At 29.9% G+C, this 14,531-nt stretch overlaps 1 protein-coding gene across 5 annotated transcripts in view; it reads left to right on the top strand.

Annotated features, from left to right (window-relative positions):
- Window positions 1–14,531, top strand: part of LOC148303406 (eye-specific diacylglycerol kinase-like) — a 192,776-nt gene that overhangs the window by 130,949 nt on the left and 47,296 nt on the right. The window lies entirely within an intron of this gene.

A 14,531-nucleotide genomic window follows, 5' to 3' on the forward strand; every position in this document is an offset into this window, starting at 1 on the left:
AGTGCGTAGGCACTTATATAGGGGTATAACAACACGTTATTTCTTATAGCGTATGCGCGCTTGCTTGGCTTATAAACACCAAAACATTTTTTAATAAAATGAAATCATTTTCTTTATGCTTCTTACGCTTCTTCTTATCTGGGGTTATTAGGGGAGGATAAAGAAAACAATAAGGGCTTAGAACTCTTGTACCTGCCAAAGGAGATATTAAAAAAATATTCATAGGCTTATACACACACAAATACTTGAACACAAGTAAACAAAATTTGATGAGTATGCCTTTACTTTTGCAGTCCCGATAGCATAAACAGTCTTCCAATAAAGCTAGAAACTATGAGATGATATTTTTAAGTTAAAATAATTTATTCTTAATAGTAGTTTCCAGTTTTTCCTCGTAAATTTAGAAAATAATTTTTATTTCACAGTTAGAAGTATCCGTAGGGAAGTATTTTTAATAAAAATGGGGCTTAAAACTATTGGTATGTAAATGTAAATTTGCATTAAGACTCTCCATCAGTCAAAGTCATATTTTTGAGTTATGAAAACCTGTTTCTGGTATTATAATTACGGATCTTTGTGGTTTTTCTTTTACAAACTGACGTTGCTTATTAACACGAAAATCCTCTAAAATTCATTGAAATAAAAGTTTTTAATTACTGACATTAATTTCATCGTAAGTGGCGATCGTAATTACTAGATAATAGTGTGACCTAATATCCTGAAAAATGTTAATTTTTGCTGTTGTAAAAATAACTGACTGTCTGCCAAATTATAAGAAGTAGACTCCAAGCGGTGATTTTAAATCTGTGATACATTTACCGAAAATTCTCCCCGTTATTGGTTGATAATAATCATGCTCCCTATTCCCTATGTAATCTGAAACCTTATTATATTTCAAATTCCACTATCAAGTCCTCGACGAGTTTAGCTCGCAGCAAGTTTTGTCATGTGGGTAATTGGCCTACGGGGAACTGCCTTGTTTCGTTTGGTATTTTAAAAATAAAATAATACTCTTTTACAATAAAATTTAACGCGATTTTCCGAAATTCCTGTTACAGAGAGAGCGTGCATCGATACGATGATGGGCAAATAGGACGATAAATTAATTGTTTAATGGACATATTTGTACGCTAGATTTTCGCGCCAACGAGTGACAAAGTGGAGTGAGTACTTCTTCCCGAGGGATTTTATTGCCACGTGATATTTTTTCGAAGAGTTTTATCTCAGTATTGTTTTAACCCAGTACGGGCGCAAAATTCGTAGGGTAAAATCCCCTAAGAGCAGACGGCTTTCATTGTTGGACACTACTAGTATCTAAGAAACTAATGTAAACAATAATACCCTCAGGAGCTGTTGCTCGTGCGTCCTTGATGGTAAGAGAGCAGGTAAACTTTGGACTTGACAGTGGTCACCAACATGCTGCTCGCGGGCTGAATTTGGCCCGGGAAAGATTTTCCTCCGGCCCTCCGAAAATTCTCAATTTCCGCGTATAAACAATCGAAAGGCCTTTATAATATTTGATTCATCATTTGTTTAACTGTGAATATAGATTAAATATTCGTACACTATTATAAACATTATTTTTATTTCTTAATAATTAGAATAATAATTTATTTTTTATCAAGCCCTCATGTTAAAAAAAAAAACGATTCACACCTTTTCCCAAAAATTTTGAAGTCTTAGAATATCAGAATCTTATTACTTTAAGTGAGAAAAATAATAAATAAACAAATGGCTAAGTTTTTTTAAAGATAGATAATTATATTAGATAGATATAAGTATGTTCTAATTTTCCTATTTTTGTTTGTATGCATAAAAAATATTGCAATAAGCGTATACTTAATCACGTGTATTAATAACCACAACTATTGTTTTTTTATTACCTAAACTTTATAACAAAACTTAATTGCGGTACCTGGTACCTATAGACAAACCACCCACGGCGTTGATTAGTTTTGTTATAAAATTGCGTTCATTTTAGAAAAAGTTTTTTTTGTTACCACTTCACTTAATTAAACCTTAAAATAATAAATGATCGTTTTAGTTTTTCAAATTCAAAATAAATCACAGTCATGTTTAAACAATAAACGTCACAACAAATAATTTCCTCCAAGGCGTAATTCATAGGAAATTGAGACTGAAATCCAAGGTATGGCATCAATTTCCCTTTAAATTTCCCCCACATGTGTATATTATTACGTTCCCGATATTCTCCGCCAATACAAAATCAAACTTTCTTTGTTAATTACGTTTGGATTACTTAAATCTCTTACTGAATGCTGTCGCTAATTCCATTTATTTATTAATCTTAAAACAGTGAATTCGTTCCCATTTCATATAAATTTTTCATTACCTCATGTAGAAGATTAGGTGATTTAGTTTTTTTTCTTTGCTTAATAGTAAATTAATATTTTTTTATCCTTTGATAGTGTGTCCATGGTCGGGATGATTTGACATGATGTTTTTCTTAGAAGTTCTGTTATTCTTTCTGTATTAACATATGATATCTCAATACAACACAAATATCATACTTAGTGGAATTCGTTGTTGGAAAGTTTATACATGCATATATATATATATATATATATATATATATATATATATATATATATATATATATATATATATATATATATATATATATATATATATATATATATATATATATATATATATATATATATATATATATATATATATATATATATATATATATATATATATATATATATATATATATATATATATATACATATATATATACATATATATATATATATATATATATATATATATATATATATATATATATATATATATATATATATATATATATATATATATATATATATATATATATATATATATATATAAATATATATATATATATACATATATGTAAATGAGCTTTAGTACCTTCCACTTGAAAAGTGTATCGTCATCCCTTGATTTAAGCTAGTTTAACTTCAAACTAATCGTTATAGCGTGTAATTCATAAGCCGATTACCGCTCTGAAAGGTTTAAGTGGTTAATTAGACCTTGGCAGTTTTCGGGTTTATCCCCATACGGCAGTACGAGTATATAGAATACAGACCGTGAATTCTATAAGACTAGTGTTTCGAGTTACTACACATAATATAACTGATTCAATAACAAAGGCTAAATTCCTGTAATACCTATATCTGGGAAGTTCCTAAGCCAAATACTTGAAATACTCGAGGTGCTTTGCGAGTTTTAGAGGGAGATATTCGTTAATTCTTCTTTCGGATTGTATTCTGTGGATTGGTTTACCACATAAAGCTTTATACAATTAGTTTCAGCTTTCAGCCTTATTTTCACATGTCTGTATCTTATCTTCACACGTATATATATATATATATATATATATATATATATATATATATATATATATATATATATATATATATATATATATATATATATATATATATATGTATATATATATATATATATATATATATATATATATATATATATATATATATATACATATATATATATATATATATATATATATATATATATATATATATATATATATATAAATATAATATATATATATATATATATATATATATATATATATATATATATATATATATATATAAATATATATATATATATATATATATATATATATATATATATATATATATATATATATATATATATATATATAAAATACAGTTCCACCAAGATTTATCATCCATTTCGGATGATAATTGAAAAGACTTAAATACGTTTTAAGAATAAATAATAGTAGATCGAGGGAATCAATCGAAAATTTAGAAGTACTTCGTTTCAACCACAACCCCTATTGGTATATAAATCTTTAAATCTCTTCAACCCATCTTAGGTACGAGTAGGATCCGTATCGGTATGACGGGGTTTCTTTCAGTTAGATTGGAATTGGGTTTTCACAAATCGTGAAAAATAGTCAAATTACGGTTAAATTGCCGATCAAGAACCGTATCGAACTGTGATCTCTCTTTATGTTCTATTCACTGTGTCCGCGTACTTGCCACCAATGGCACGTCAAAATGTTATACAAAAATAAATACCTTGTTTTCTCTTTTACAGTACTTACATATGATCTTGTAACATTTTTTCGCGTTTGTTAAGAAAGGTTTTATCGCTTTTTACCTATATTGTATCGTATATCCTAGAACATAATAAAATTTTAATGTTTATAATAAAATTAATGCAAAGGATTCATTCAGGGATAAAAAAATATTCGGCTATCGCGATGTTTTTATCTCTACTTTTAATCTACTTTTAATGTTTGGAGTCATTTTAGATCTAAATAAATATTATATTTGATTAATTGTATGTGTTATTTGATATGCCTTTTATACGATTATTTGAATTGTGTGGCATATATTTTCACGTTCTTTTCATGGCTGATGACGGTTGTTCCTTGTTTTTTTTTAGTGTATACGCTCTGTATTTGAATTTTTTTAGCATTTAATTTTTCATTATTAATAATAAAAAAAACAATAATTCTCTTTTCTTTCAAACTTAGACTCTAAACGACAAAAATGTAGATATGGGGTTATCAATAAGTATATTTATAATGCTCTGTGGATCTTTAGATTTTCAATCTATGTTCCGTTCTTAGGTCGGTGGGTCTTTTAAATTGAAAAATAGCTCTCTACTTGGCATCTGCAATTCAGACCAATAAATAGATAAAAAATAAACAAGAAAGGAAAATTACTTTTTTAAATGTTGTTTTAAAGCCTCTTGAAATGAATTTATTTTGCTTACGTAGCATGCTTGTGTAAACAAGCGTTCCGAGATATAGGCGAGCATTTTTCTTTTGAAGAATTTTTGAAATTAAGTATTTTCTCATTTGATCCCGAAAACGTTTTTTCGTATTTTATTTTTTTTATTTTTTATTATTTGATAAGAAAATTACAAAATAATTTTTAGGTGAGTTAAGCAAGATGATTTGTTATTTTTTTTGTTAGTACCTGCGTGGGTCTACAGTGGTATGTTTTTGACACCGTTAATTTTTCTTTTTAATTAATATTTTGTGAATTTTTATTTCATTGCTTCAGTACCTTAAATGAGTAGGCATTTTTAAACGAGATGACGACATCGTTCAAATTAATTAATACTAATTATTTTTGTGACATCTTTAGCTTTTTTCGATAAAATGCTTTAACAATAGAAAGAACTTTTAAAAGGGGGTTGAAACGTAAAACATTGTCTTGTTTTACTTTAAAAGCTTTTGGTGCGAATGACGTATAAAATGAATAAGATCCAATGAAATGTAATTTTTTTTACTATTGTGGATATTAGTTTTGTGTACGAACGTACTACTCCTTATTTTTTGTGATTCAAAGTCTAATTTTGCTGCCCAAATAAAATAAACAAATTCCTTTCCGTGTTTAATATTTATACATTATTTAATATATTATTTACTACTATACTTCTTTAATTTAAATATAAAAAAAACAATAAATACATTATCTAAGTTTTTTATACTGTAAATATGACTTTAAATGGGCTTAAAAATAAAAATGCAGGTTGTATAAATAAATATGTGAATGAAATTTTTGATTCACGATTTTATAGTTTTATTTTATACACATTTTTTATCGTTCTTAAGTTGGGAGTTTGTGGCAAAAGAAATATGGATGAATATACTACGTGGCGATGCTCTTAATAGGTAAGGGAGAAGAGAGTAGTAGGTATTAGAGAATTCCTGTTATGATCATTTACGTAGGCGTTGAGTTGTTCCCTGAATACTAAATATTCGCCACGTTATACATTTCTTCTAGGCCTTATTTTTTTATTATGGGCATTTTTTGTTTTGTTTGCGTGAATGCATAATTGATTACTAAGTAATAAATATAAATATTTTCTATTTTTGATACAAAATTTGTATCAAACATTCTAGACTGAATATATGAATACCTAAACTATCCGTACAAATGATTCCTCTGGAAATCCTTTTGCGATAACCGTAGAAGATATTTTCTACCAACTTGTTGAAAGAATTCAAAATAAATATAAAAGTTGATATCCCATGATATAACTAACTCAAACACAACCATACTCGTATCATATTTCTGGGTTATTAGGCTGTGTGCTGAAGATGTAGTCTGCATGGTGTAATGGTTAGCGTGTTTAGCTACCGTGTTGGAGGTTCCGGGTTCGATTCCAAGGGGGGATGAAAATAAAAATTCGTGATTTTACACTGCGTCGAAACGATGCAGTGCGCTTTGCACCACTGGGTGCGGGTAAGGGTTAAATAATGGTTAGAAGAAGAAGAAATGTTAAAGTAACTGATGACTATCGAATAGATTAATACACAATATTATGTTTAGGGTATATTTTTTGTTTTTCTGAATAATGGGTTGGTACTTAAAAATGGTTTAGTATATTTTCCAGGAGGTGAATCAACATTTGTAGCGATTAATTTGTTGAGTGGTTCGTAGAATTTTGTTTTTAGTTATAATTAGGTATTAGAAGTCCGTTTTTGGAACTTATTTAATCCTTTCTCGGAATCGAATAAGATGTCAACTGATACTACCACATAAAGGTCCCCCTATAGCCGCAATCAAAGTTCTCGAATATCTCCTTCCGCTGAGCCGAAGGTTTAATTTCGCTAAAGGTTTCACATTGCAGCTTCAGAGCTATATTAAGACTTTACACATCCCGTGACTTTACTTTATTACTCTAAGGACACCCGAATTAATGCCATTCGATTAGAACGTTATATATTTTCGGAACTACATTACTTATTTATAATTTTATTCCTTACTAGCTGAACCCGACCACACGTTTTTGTGGCTCAGTCTGGTAAAAAAAATAGGTTAGAAAAAATATATTAAGCACACATTTCTCACTTACCTATTCAAAGTATTTGCATATATTATTATTTTTGCCCTTAAAAGCTTTAATATGTATACATATATGTCAGGGGGACTCGACATGTCAATATATGAATATAATCCAAAGTATTCTTTTTAAGGGGTGTTAGGCCAGCTCATGAGTCACCATAAAATGAAAATATGACCTCAGTAAAAGTGCCTTAGTTTTCGAGATATTTCCACCTTTATGAATTTCTCGAAAATCTACCCTTTAGATCAGTTTTCTGAGCAGTATTTTTATTGCCGCTAAAAACAACTTATATAAAGCAAAAAAAGTAAAAAAAAAGTAGATTCTTAATACTATTTTGATACTTAAAAATACAAGTTTTGTTGGAATCTAATACTGTTAGTAAAAAAATTTTTTTTACATAATATATGAACCAATTTAGAAACCTTGTTCTTGAATCACTAGAACTTCACTAGAGACATCTATTGGTGAGATGTAAAGAAGCTTTTTTATTACGCAGAAACTCTTATATTAGTATGTGAGGTCCGAATTCATCTTTGATGAGATGTCAAAAAATAATATGAAAATAACTCCTGTAATTGGAGATAATCCAGATTTTGTGAACAAGTATTTGGACACACTCAAAATGTTGTAAATAAATTATCTGGTCAAATTATAAGCTTAAAAAAATAATAAAAATGAAAATGGTATTTTCTGGCGTTTCTCATGTGTGTGATTATAATCCAGGATTCGGACCTCACATACTAATATAAGAGTTTCTGCTTAGTAAAAAAGTTTCTTTACATCTCACCAATTTTTACTTAAGTTTTCAGATACAATAATTTTATAATAACATACATCAAGTACTCAATAATAGTAAGGAATATCTTTAAGTATCTTAAATCTAATACTACACGCTGATTTATAAATATCCTTATTAATTACAGATTTGATTCGTTCGTAACATAATTTACCATTGATTCAAAAGAATGTAATATGAATAACTTGTCCTGGTCTTGTCGCAAGGGACGACCGTTTCCTCGAACCACTTCACATTTTCCCTAAATAATTTATTGGACCGTACTTAAGATGTCAATTTTTAATTAAGAATACCCTAAAGGCAAGATTATTTCGTACTCACCTAAGAATCATTTACCTTTTCCTCTAAGTCTTTACCAAAGCCAAATATATCTTGTTTGTACATATATTTGTATATATTTTGCAAAATATGTTAAAAATATAAATATTTAATAAATTGGTCAGGATGTACATTGCTCCTGCTTGGTTATTCTCGTAATTTCGCGTCGGAGGTAAAACACAAATTTATGACAGTCTTCCTCATTAGCCTACAACACGAATCTAAAGAGTTCTTGTTTACCTGTACATTTTCGTTAGAGCCTATGTAGATTTTTTTTCTTTTATTTTCATTGTAATCAACCCCCGGGATAACTCCTCGAATGGAAAATTAATGAATAAGATGCATAATTAAACCAAGTCCTCGAAGTGCTTCCCGTTAGAATCCCCAAAGAAGCTTTCGGCCAAAATTTATGGAATTGAACATTTAGATATCTGGTATGTTGGAATATAATCCAAACTTCAAACCACAATTCTCCGAATTAATTAATTCAAATTGCGCATTAAAAAATGACTTGAAAAGTCCTATTTCGGTATTACACGGTGATCAGCCCTCCGTTTCAGTCCAGGGTAATTTTGAATAAATTAGAGTAATTAAAAATATGTGTTTCCCCCTTGGAATCGAACCTGGACCTCCAATGCGGTAGCCGAGCGTGCTGACCATTACACTACGGAGGCGGATTAATGTTTATGTGTCTTTTATGTAAATACCAATTATTTTTAAATATCTTTTTCAAATCCATTCATGAAAAGTGATGAAAAAAGTGTACGAAAAAAATACACTACCTACCTATCTTAACTTATAAAAACAAATATTTTATTTATTTCGTTATATATGTACATATATTAGGAAAAGGTTTGCTTTGTGAATGACTAAAGATAATACTAATGAAAAGTATTAGATACACATAATTTGTATACGTATGTGATGTCTCGCGTGTTTAACGTCTGTTATTCTGGCTAAAAGCAGACAGTATTTGTATCCCCGAACTCATTTGTACACCACACCCGCTTCGTTCGCAAAAATCACCCCTGAAAAATAATGTTCGAATGTAAACCCATTGTTTTTCCAACAACAAAAAAATAATTTGGTGAAATACCTTGTTTGGTTTGATTATTATTCTATTATATCATTGTTACTATACATACGTACTTTATTATATACAGTGCTCCTAAATTTACATATCGTCGTCGGAAATGTGAATTAAGGTAAGTGACAAATGGAAACTGTAGAGATATTTTATGTTTTAAAGTGCACGGTTGGATAGAATAAATATTTTCAGTATACAATCATATATATTTCTAGTGATAATATTAACATGGCGTTCAGTAAGTGTATAATAATTGGTAGATTTACTTATTCTGGAGAAGAGGTGGGTATCTTGCGGCCTTACGGTAGTATTTTACGAAAATGGCGCTATATAAATTATCCAAATATGTTATTATTATTATTATTATCAAGGCAGCATGGGGCCTTTTAACTACTCTGGTGTGGCCTTTTGACACGTGGTATTTTTTTTCATTTTATAAATCTGAACACCTTTTGAAAAATCAGCTTTCATATGTTAGTGTCGGAAAGTACTAAATCGGTGGATTGAATTGAAATTTTTACGAACGCGGCCGTATGTTGAATCAGATTAATGAATTTGGCCTTCTTGGAAAGGTTCCTTACATTTGCACTTAAACTTTTTATTGAGAGAAAAATACAATATTTTAAAGTATATGCAAACTTGGATTTTTTCATAAACAGCGTTATTTCGATTTTTGTGAAACTCTAATAAATTAGTTAAAACAGATACTTAAAAAAAGCAATTAGGTACAATTTAAAACCAATTAAAAAAAAATAATTAAAATATGAAAGATTTATTTCGACACCTCATTTCAGTATTTTGGTAAATACCTTTATTATTTAAGTACTTTTATTATAAATTTTATCAAAATGTCATTTGTGCAAATTTTACAAATTTATGAAGAAAATAAGATATTTATAAAACAGTTTTCTTGCAAATCCTGAATTTTGATTAATTTATGGAGAAATTCAATAATTTATTGATAATTAATCATCAAAATGTGAAACTCCGCAATAAAATATTATGCCCATCATCTTCTTTAGATGTGCCTCTAACAAAAGTGAGTCATTACCAAAATAATACCTGACTTCAAGCTATGACTTTCTTGCTAAAATTGCAAAAGTTCTTTTGTAGAGAAGCTTCCGGAATGTTTATTCGTCGAGGAAACATTGTTCCGTAATAATATTTTGGAACAAGGCACTTAGTAATTTTCAAGCACCGCACATGGAATGCTATTTACATAATATTGCCGGTAGTGCGGGAGACGCTAGACGGTACCAACATAGCTTTTATGAAAATAGTTTTCCATTCTTCGCGTGCATCGTCGTGTGCATCTTTTAAGATTTTGTTTGAATCCAAAGCGCTAAAAAGAACTAAGGGTTATGAACACGTACGAAACATGCTATTTTGTATAGCAGGATGGTATTTGTTATTATATCATAATTATTCATGTCCGCCTCCGTAGTGTTCCGTTCAAGAGGTCCCGGGTTCGATTCCCAGGGGGGGTCAAATTAATATAACTGATATTTATTCAATATTACTCTGGACTGGTACCTGAAGCGGAGGGCTGATTACCTTTCCTTCATGTGCAAACGATCAAGATAACACTGCGTTTATATGACGCAGTGCCCGATGCATTCTGCATCATTTTCAAATACCGTATAACTTAAATTAAAACCAAGTATCCTTTATTAAACAAATATAGATATAACCAAAAGTTACTTCCGAATTTTTAATTAATTAATTTGAATAATTCAAATTTTACCCACCTAAGGTAAAAATACGTAAAATCTTCAAATGAGAAAAAAGTGCATCGTAAAAAATTACGAAAAAACAAATAAACAATACAGTAACATAACATGTTGTAGTCTCCCCTCTTAAAGTCTCTTTGAGAGCTTAGACTAAGCTAGTTTTATTTCTTATTTAATCTCTATTCGCACCCAAATGATGCGTAAGACACCACATCCGATCAACGCGGCGCCAAACTGATCGTTCAATACTCGAAAGCAATGTGATCAATATTGAGGAGAGGAATATATTTTTGAAGAGAAATTGAGAATATGAGTGAAGGAGCTCAGTGTAACGGACACTACTACACTATATGGGAAAGGATATAGTTGGAAAGTTACTAGAAAAAGGAGCAAAGCAGCAATGGCTAGGGTACTCGCGATAGCATGCCCGCACTGTTCCTTGAGGTTATTTCCAAATGCGATGCATGTTCTCTTCTTATATTTTCCTTTAAGGTTTTTATGCCATGCTTAAGATTTGTGAAATCCTTTATAAATAAATAAAATTGCTTTGTTTTAACCATTTTTATTGGTACATTTTTTCCAACTGGTTTCGACAAGAACCTTGTCATCCTTAGGGTTTATGTACTAATTTTAAAACATTGAAATACCTAACCTAACCTAACCTAACTATGGGTATTTCAATGTTTTCGAATTAGTACATAAACCCTGAGGATGACAAGGTTCTTGTCGAAACCGGTTGGAAAAAGTGTACCAATAAAAAGTGGTTAAAACAAACTTATTTTATTTTATAAAGTTTATAAAATGTGCCACAAAGTATCTGCGAAAAACATTCAAGAAATTTGTGAAATCCACTGATAACATGACGATTGATGGAGCCTTTGAAAAAAATATGAAAACATTTAAAAAATAACGTAATAATGAGTTGTTTGTGTAGCCGAACAGTAATTTAATGTACCCACGCATCGTTATTTCTTTGTCCTATTGTATTTACGTATAAACCTTGAACGCTTCACATAGAAACTACATCTCACCAAGGAATTGTCATTCTTAAGGAAAATGAAAAGATAATATGAACATGTTTTTTTGTGTGGCAGGAGGACAGTGATTTAAAATACTGATGTTATTACTGTAACTGAAAAAAACTATTTCGTTTTCCTTTTTCTTATCCAGTGCCTTTTATATAGACTACATTTTATGAACACGTTACTTCAGTAAATTGTTTATTTTTGGTTTACCTAGAACAGAATCAGTTTTCTTTGAAATTTGCACGCTTGACGAAATTCAAAAATTATTTTAAAAATCTACGCTTTATAAAAAAAATAATTAGATAAAATCTTCCACAAAGTTACTGCCGAAGTAATTAATGTAAAAATACTATGCTTAATTAACAGGTTTTTTAGGGAGTTACGTAAATTATCAAGTTCTTAATTTGATTACAGACGCTGAGTGCTGCTTTAAGAACATTTTGAGTTGATTTTAAATGAGATAAAAATATTTTCTAGATGTAATATTTAAATTCAAGAACGAAGGGAATTTAGAATAAGGGAAGCCTGCAAATAATCCATGCAATTATTCTCACCAGTTCTTCTGTAATGCTTCCTTTTGTTTCACCTCTTAGTCGCTATTTCTAATATGGGTTTAAACCCCAGACTGTAAGGGCATACTTGTGTATTGCGAGATAAGACCGCTGTATTATTGTACTTTGTACGTAATCCCAAAAGATTTACGAACACCGTTTAATTAAACTTATGTTGGATAACTTGTGGATGACGTGGTCCGAATATCGTGCCGCCACAGAACGAAACATTTCAGATGCATTCGCTTGCATCTAGAAACATCCATACATATCTACGTATAAGGTACGAATATACAAACAGATCCAAATGAATGCACAAATCGATAGATTATCTTCCGGTGAAGTGGTGTAGAAGTTGTCATTTAGTTAACTGAATACATTATTTCCTTAAAATATAACTGATTCGCCAAAGAAAATGTTTTTTTTTCAGTGACATTGTCTAGTGTGCTCTGAAGTATAAAACAATTAAATAATATGTATGAAAGAGATAAATATGTTTTATAATTCAGATATCGCTCAATCCTTTCAAGAACGTCATAAATAAAAAATCGTCAATTTTCAGTTGTGCATGTTTTCAGAATGCCCAGAAAATGTACTATATCCTAGCAAAAGTGGCATATTTTAAACTTAATAATTATCCGCTACAGGACAAAAAGTGTTGTTTTTGCATTTTTAAGAAAATATATTGTTTAATTATATTTTTAAATATACAAAATATTTTTTAAATGGAGAAAAAACCTTCAGGTTTTACCTAAAAAAATCTGTTGTACAGTAAAAAGTTCAATAAGTGGCTTGATATTTATTTTTAATACATTGTATTATATTTTAACACTTTAAAAAGGTTCTCCTGAAAAATCAAATTATTTGATTTATGACGTTCTTGAAAGGAGTGAGCGATATTTCTACCCACATTTTAATTTTTCCGATTATGATTATTTTATTATTTATTTTGTATTTTTGGTCATTATATTTTTGCGGTGACAGGGCCGGGAATGTCACCAAACGCGCACTTTGGCGTGGTGAATTTGCTTGCAACCACCGCGAAAGTGCGCGTTCGTTGGCATTTTTGTTGCTCACTACTGTGATCGCTCTCGCGCGAGCGCGTAATCGTATTCACTGGAGCAATCGCGGAGCTTTACATACAATCGTGGATACGCAGCTTAAGAATACACCGCTTACGAAAATGACACCAAAGATACTTCTAATCATACAAATACAGTCTTCTTTATTTGGAGAAAATGTTATGTTTACGCTTGTATATAATTTGCATTCGAGAAGCTTCTTCAATGTTCAGTGGTACATATGTGTCGCCTACTTTCAAAATCCGCCAGATCCAATTAAATTATATTTAAAAATAAAAAGTCTATCGGAATACCAATTGAAGGTTTTATTGTTTAAAATATTTAAATTCTTAAAAACCCTGCTAAAAATACTTAAAAACAGCGTTGTATTTTAAAGTCCGCTATATTCATGAAACTTGCTTTCTGACCCATATCAGCCAATCAGAGAGCAAGGATAAGTCAAAAATTAAGATGACGTCATTATCGGTTTGTGCCTCGTGTTTTTTTTAAAAAACTGAAAAAACTTCTAAAAAAATGGGAAAATTCTCTATTTCATAATATTTTATCTAATGGTAGACAAATCTTTGAAACATAAATGTTACCCGGAGAATTTGCATTTTTTGTAAAATCGACTTACATGGATCTGGCGGATTCTGAAAGTAGGCGACACATATACTCGTACATTTTCGTACTTGAGTTTGTCTGTATTTGATGTAAACAACCTACATACAAGTTTTCATATGTTCGTTTTACATACATTTGGGTTGAGGGAATCAAATATGGAGGAACAGTTTCGTGTTGTTGTTATTAGGAAAGCGGCGAATAATCGTAGAAATAACGGCATTTGCGCACGTCTTGCGAATTTGGAGTCAACAAGATTTAACCCACCGCTTCGGGCTTACGACGTACCTAGCTAATATACTTTAGGTAAAGCAAAAGTACAGTTGTTCATAGAAATGTAAATAATTGGACGAAACAACTTTTGAAAAGTAAAATCAACAATACGTTTGGGTTTTTTTCACGTATGATTTTAACAAAAAAAATACGTACATATTAAAAAAATATATATTTATATTAAGTTGAATGATGTTAC

Source organism: Brachycentrus maculatus, unplaced genomic scaffold (assembly GCF_059751285.1).
Source record: "Brachycentrus maculatus isolate JH-2025_06_01 unplaced genomic scaffold, ASM5975128v1 h1tg000370l, whole genome shotgun sequence".
NCBI lineage: Eukaryota > Metazoa > Arthropoda > Insecta > Trichoptera > Brachycentridae > Brachycentrus > Brachycentrus maculatus.